The sequence below is a fragment of the Chenopodium quinoa genome, unplaced genomic scaffold (assembly GCF_001683475.1).
Source record: "Chenopodium quinoa cultivar QQ74 unplaced genomic scaffold, ASM168347v1, whole genome shotgun sequence".
Taxonomy (NCBI): domain Eukaryota; kingdom Viridiplantae; phylum Streptophyta; class Magnoliopsida; order Caryophyllales; family Amaranthaceae; genus Chenopodium; species Chenopodium quinoa.
The window spans coordinates 6,082,193-6,089,545 of NW_018744502.1; the positions used below are offsets into that span (position 1 = coordinate 6,082,193).

General features: G+C 35.3%; 1 long non-coding RNA gene across 1 annotated transcript; it reads right to left on the reverse strand.

Moving 5' to 3' along the window:
* Positions 1–2,037: 2,037 nt before the first annotated feature.
* LOC110698067 lies at positions 2,038–5,653 on the reverse strand. The gene is made up of 3 exons (XR_002506651.1): positions 4,806–5,653; positions 4,148–4,230; positions 2,038–3,514 (listed from the first exon to the last, which is right to left on the reverse strand). It is a non-coding gene; the product is annotated as an uncharacterized LOC110698067 (long non-coding RNA).
* Positions 5,654–7,353: the final 1,700 nt, after the last annotated feature.

A 7,353-nucleotide genomic window follows, 5' to 3' on the forward strand; every position in this document is an offset into this window, starting at 1 on the left:
TGTATGACTGTTTATTAATAATAATATTCTTCTTCCCATCAAAAAAAAAAAAAAAAAAAAAAAAAAAAAAAAAAAAACTCTGTAGTCAATGATTAGCCTTGCTCTAAAGGACTAAGGGTAAGTTTATTGGCGAGTCTTGAGTGGAGTCTTGACTCAAAACTCACATACAAGACTTTTGTTTTTTGCAATAATGTGGTGCAAGACTATATGTAGTCTTGAGATGAGTTTTGAAATTTAAGACTCTACAAATTGAAAAAGAATTCTGATTTTTTTTGTTGGCCAATGATGAGCTGCCAACTCATCAACTCAAAATAGTTATAGATATTTTAATAATGAGTGTTAATATTTTTTAGGAGGGTAAGTGAATCTTAGGATAATGTGTTAAATTGGAGAAAATTTAGTATGAATCTAAATCATAAAAAATAATTTAAAATTAGTGAAAAGTTAACGTGGCAGAGTTTGGTGTGTGAGTTTGAATCTTGGGATAAACTTACCCTAAAGATGCTCGCTTAGTTACTTACTTGAATGAGTAATAAGGTATTGTCAGTTTACTTACTCGTTAAAGTAATGTAATTCCTATTTGCTTACTTGGAACAAAGAAGAATGAATGACACATTCTAAAACTAAGAGCACGCTAGAACGTGCTCCAAAAGGTGTCAGCAAGTGCGTGGAGCCAAGTATATTAAAAAGCTGCTGAACGCGCCCCACGCGAGCCACTAAACAACCCAAAACCAAAACCAGTTTTAAGCCCCTAGTTTATTTCAAAACCAACACCCTCGTTGGTTGCTCTCGCGGGCCGCCGGCGATCAGAGTAGGCAGCCTTTCCTCTCGATCGCCGGCAAGTCCTTTGGTACCCAGCACACCGAGATCTTCACCCTCGTTTTCCGATATGGTGCTTTGCTAGCGAAGGGGCCTCACGATCTAGCAATCTGATCATCGGTCGACCTGCTGTACCGGCCTCCTTCTGTCGCGACCTGCCGGATTCCTTCGCGCCGGGGCTCAAGGTGGGTGTAGTCCCTGGACGCCCCTTTTGTTTTTTCTTGCCAGCTTTTCTGGTTTTGGTAGTGGTGCTCCGACCACGGGTCACCGCTTGGCTGAAATTTCATCCACCCTATCTCTTGCGGCATCTGATTATCTTTTAGTGTTAGTTTGTGGCAGTGTCTTGGTTGTTGCAACCTCGCTCGCCGCCTATTGTTTGACCATTGTTGTAGTCCCTTCGAGGCTTTGTGTCTTCTTGGTAGTATTTGTGTGTATTTCTTTGTGTTTGCATGTTAGTCAACTCCACTTTCGCTTTTAGAAGTTCGTTATGGACTGCTGAAAACTACTTAGCACCCTTATGCATACTCACTTGAACGATGATTTTGAAGAAAGCATCGTCAACTTTGCTAAAAATATTGCCCCAAGAATATCCTCAATCAAGCAAAGATATTGTAAGAGAGGGCAATGTTCACTTCAAGAAAGGTGAAATCGTTCTTGCTGGAGCTAAGTATGATAGAGGACTAAAACTCCTGTGTTTTGGACTCCCAAGAAATGAAGATGATTGTGTTTTTCTAAGGACTCTTGCCATATCCCTTGACTTGAACCTCGCAGCTTGTTCCTTAAAGGTTCGGGATTATGAAAAACTAAGGAGCTCTACTCGGTAGTCATTATGCTTGATGATAACAACACTAAAGGCCTCTACAAAAAGGCTTTAGCAAAGGCTTTAGCCGAAATCAAGCTTTTCCAACTTGAAGAGGCTTTTGAAGACCTTTGCAAAGCAGTCAAGGATGAGCCTAACTAGTAGAAAAAATGACATTTGCTACGGTTTTTTTAGGGGTATTTGCTACGGTTTTGAACCGTAAAACTAGTGGGCGTAGCGAAAAAGGAAAACTATTTGCTACGGTTTTTTCAAAAAAACCGTAGCCTTTTCTTACTATTTGCTACGGTTTTTTGCTTGAACCGAAGTTATTTGCTACGGTTTAGGCCAAATTTTTTTTTAAAAAAAAGTTATTTGCATTCTGTAACTTAATTAATGCAGATAGTATAATATATACGTAGTACATAAAACAAACTATTCTAATAGAATTTGTATTAATTATAAATTGTAATTTACTACAAAGAAAAAGAAGTCTAAAATTAGGCTGACAGCCCTATGCAACAAAAGAAAACATCAGCTACAACTCCTACAAGCCTTCAACAGCAGCAATGACTATCGAAAATAGCAGCATCAACATATATATGGGACAGCAGTTGCACTGGCATAATCTGAGCAGCATCGTCTGAACGAACAACTCAAGTAACAAGCACATATGTCCTATATAACCAAATCTATAAAAATAGAGAATCAGAACTCAAAAGATAACAACAAAACAAAATAATTGAAAGTTCATAAAAATGAAACTTTCAAGTCCAAAAAGAATCATAGATAAACACAAAGTTGAAAAAGAACGAGACTGTGATGGCGACACAAGACACAAGCACAAAGCCATTGATACACTGAAAGGGATTTAAGATCATTAGTAATAATAAAGGGAAGTCACAAGCACAAAGCCATTTTTCATACTACAATCTGATGCAACAAGAGGGGAGAAATATTAAATAACCTTTGCGGTTGTTGTTCAGAATGATACATGCTGGTCATCTTTGACTAGTCTGGAAAACACAAAACATTCTTTCAAGAAAAATATGTCAGCAATAAGATAAAACTAGGGGATTTCATCAAATGCTGAAGCTATGATCAACATCAATCTTGGCAGTTAGATTAACAATATTAGCAAAAGTATAGAACTAGCTGATATTTTTACTTCTATTAGAGAAGATGAGAAAACAACAAAAGGGGACTGACCCCTTGCATTAAGATATCTTACTATCATAAACTAACAAATTAATATATGATTCAAAAGAAAGATAAAGGAGAGGAGTGGGTAGATTAGAGCATAAGGAATGGCCACCAAGCTAAATAACATGCTTCAATAGAATTTGGCCAACTTGTGAAGAGTTATAAGTCTCATAACTGGAAAATATATGTATTTTCAGTGTCAGCATGATCAATATTTATTCATGTTCTAAAGCAAGATGACAAAGATCAACACAATAGTCTCCCCACTATCCTGTCTAATCATTGTTTCTATCACGAATGAAGATATTCAACCAAGAGCAGGTAAACTCTGGGAGTATGACTCATTTAAGCAAGCCAACAACAAAATCACAGCTTTATTACCAAAAGGATAGGGTTGGAAGTCATTTTATGTTTAAGTGGGTTGTTGTCAGAGGTAAGACTCAAAGTATTGATTAGTGACGAGTAGCATCTAAGAAAATATAATATACACGGTCCATGCTGTAAGACAGTGATGAAGAAGGCATAATAAATCTACTAGGATGTGCAATAAGTACCTTACCTATACCATCAAAATTGACTTTTTTGCATTGAGGTAGAAACAATATAAGGCAAAAGCAACTTCAGCTGTGACTCAAAATGTGGCTGGATACCATATTTGACAGTAGCTCTGCAACATCTTGGTAAGGATACTCTGAACTGTCCAAAACCAGCTTGTTAAAATCTTATTGTCTAGACATAATAATGCAGCAACAGATATGAGAGAATCGTGACAATAATGCAATAGCATAAGTCATTTTAATAATTTTATGACTTTCCTGACAACCTACATACTGCACAAAAAGGGATGAACTAAAAGAGCATAATTATAATATCCCTATGATGTCAACGGGAATGGTGTCTCCTTATGATGTCCAAACTAGCAAAGCAGTCTACAACAACTATTTCTATCAAGCGAAGTTCCAAATGCCACAAAAATGTACATGCACATATCAGAGATACGCAAGTTCTAAAATTCAATACATAATATAACATTTTAGCAACCATTAAAGCCATCACCTCCAATACTTAGAGTTATGATCAAATTACTACAAATATATATGAATTGAAATGATATCCACAATAAACCGTATATGGAAATAACAAAAACTCGCACAAAATTCAAACAAATTATTAATCCACTAAGCTCTGGACATGACAACACAGATCAATTGGGAAAAATCCGACATTAAAAGATTGAAAGAAACAAAAAAGCCATTTCACACAATATATATCTATAAAAGAAAAACAAAACTCAATAAATTATCAAATGATAGGAATAAAGTTACATACTCAGATATGCTTTAGAAAAGTTGTTGTATTGTACCAGTACCCCTCTATTTCCATCTTTATCAACTTTGTATGGCTTCTCTTTTCTGATAAAAATTCCAAACAGAAACAATTAGACAAAATTTTCTATAAAAAAAACTTAGAAAATATACCTAAATTAGTGGCAAAATTCAAAAGATTAGATATTTGGATCAACAAATGCAAAATAATAAAAGATTGAAAGAAACCATTCAAGCAGAGCAAAAACCTCACAAAACACTAGATACCAGAGCAAAAAGTAACCCAAAGATAGCAGCAAAATTCAAAAATTTCATTAAAATTATAGCTTAAAACACTGTAATAATAATATTCAAACCTAATAACCCTAAAACTGTTAAAATTAGAGCTTAAATCACAAGAAACAATGATAATCCAATCAGAACAATGACAAAGCGAAGAAAAAATTCAGATCTTTGCATCCAAACCCACAACTGCAACATCAACACCAATCGTACCCAAACTCGATCAAATTTCATATAATTTTTTTGCAGTTTTTGCCTTAATTTCAGATCAAATTTTGAGCTCTGTCTAATCGAGATGAAAGATTGAAGAAAAAATCGATGAAAGCGAAGATCGAACTTAAATTACAAGATTAATTAGAAAAGAGAGAAGAGAACCAAACCCTTTCAAGATCTTAGGAAGAAACACTTTCATTTCTTGATTTCCCTTGAAGCCAGATCTGAGAAGAAAGGGGGAGAGAGAGAGTATGTGTTCTAGAATACCGTAACATAAGAGAGAGAGGGAAGAAAAGAGGGTGAGGCGTTTTTTTTTTTTTTTTTTAAAAAAAAAAAAATTATTTACTAAACAAACGTTAAGGTTAAGCAATTGAACCGTAGTATTTTATTAAAAATGCTACGGTTTTCTAACTCGCCGAAGCAAATGTAGAACGGTAAAAGAGACTTTTTCTACTAGTGTAACAACCAGGACATCTGCCGTGAATTGGAGAAGATGGAGGGCCTAAGAAGTAAAGCTAGCAAGCTCACGGGCAAGAGAGGCACTAAAGACTCCGATCTGTCACATGTCTTCTTCAACAAAAAGGGGAAGATCAACAAGTCTGCTATCAGCCTAGAATCTAACAGGTTGTTTAGGAATGATGTTCACTTGTTCAGAGTGATGTCATGGAATTACCCAACATGGACGCTGCTAGTGAGATGGTGGTAGAGAACCTTATCCCTGCAAAAACTGTCTTTCCTCCTTTGGAAAAAGGGGACGATAAGGCTACCAGCTCCCCAAACAAGATTTCAGTTCGAGATGGCAAGCTAAGGACAAGATCAAGGGAAATCCATATTTTCCTTAACAGTTCGAGAGGTAATCAGCCCCTTAAGATTTCAGACGTGCCTTATTTAGACCTGAGCTAAGGGAAAATCTTGAGTTTCTTCAAACATTCTGCTGCTTCATGGATAATTGTACGGGTGAAAGAAAAGACCACTCATGACGGGCATCTCGATTCACACAAGGAAAGGACTCCAAAGTTTCTGAAACCTTGCTCATGCCCATTATGATGGTAGGGCCGAAAAGAGGGATCGCGTCAAGAAGAGCCAAAAGAAAAAGGCCAAGCGACCTCTAGGCACCGCCGTTGAGAAGTTAGATGATCATGTATCTACTAGCCTAACTTCTAGCAGCAATGAAGGTTCAAGTATCGAGGAGGGGCGTGAGCGAGGTTCCTGCGAGAGATTTAACTACCACTGATATTGCTGATGTGGAATTTGTAGGTTCTAATGAGGAAGACCTCATGATTTTTGAACTTGAATAGGCACAGTCATTTTCATCACACTCTACCTTTACGTTCTCTGTCACACTGAAGAAGCATGAAAGGCCAATCAGGTCAAGGGTGAAGCAATGGCAGACCTACAAAGTAACAAGGGGTAGCACGTGCTACCCCATACCCCTGGAAAAAAAAATTAAAAAATAAATAAATAAATAAATAAATTGTTGATCAAAGAGACCTGTTTTTATAAATAACAGGTATCTTTGATGCTGCCATAGTAAAGTCCTACCTAACTTGTGCTGCTTCCCTTGTAAACCTAAAGAGACCGGTTATGTATAAAATAACCGCTCTCTTAAGTTATGTTTTTTTTTTTCCTTTCTTCTTTTGACCTTTTTTTGGCTTAGTTGTATGCGTCAATGTGTGCATTATTAATTTTGTATTCATCCAATTTTTTTTTTCTAAAGGATCTCATTTTAAATTATAAAAAAAAAATCATAAAATGAGTAGCTTATTACTTTTAAAGACCCCTTCATTAGATGAAATTCTTCCCATTTTAATTGCACTTTTTTGAATGCACATATTTGGTAAGTAATATATTTACTACTTAGTTTTATGAGTAAAGCAATTAAGAAAATTTATGCTAAATAAAAAAATTTCATAGCTTTATATATTATTTCTTTTTATTTATAGTTTACTAGTATAAATTACCATATAGTTTTTTAACCTTATGAATAATAGATGTGGAGTACATACAAAAGTATCGAACATATAGCCATATTGACAACTAGAATATAAATTATTCCATATTTGTAAAATAAAAATTTATCCACCAAAATAAATGTTAAAAATTTAAAGCCTAATTATTTAACGATAGTGTATACGTATATAATAACTCGTTTCTACTTTTTTTTTTTTTAATTTTTTGTTCAATGCTACCCCTCATTAGAAATCTTGGATCTGCCACTGGGGTGAAGAACAAGAAAGGTAAAAGGTATTCCAGGTTTTTTTTTTGCAGGATCAAGAAACGCAAAGGAACAAGTTTGGAACACCCTATGACTAGTATCAGTGATAGATCCCCCCCAAGTCCCCTTATTTGCACCATCATGAAGTTCATAGCATTTGCAACCCTAATTTCCATTTTAGTTCTTATATTAGTTTGGCTAAGAAAGTTAAATTTTCGTCTTGTAGTCATGAGCCGTTGAGAGCTAGCCTCTTTTTTGGACCGTTGTAAAAAAGAAGAAGAAAAAAAAAAAGTGTGTGGGCCAAAGCCTTGTTCTATCTCTATATGCTTTGAGGTTGATAAACTTAAGCTCCGCCCACTAGCTAGTAGCTAGTTATGTGTCATGCTACAACCTATTTTTCATTAATCATTTTAATTATCATAGCAACGAAATTGATAGAATGGAATATTGTTACACCCAAAAATTAAATTTTTGACTTTTTCTAAATTTGACCCAATTGA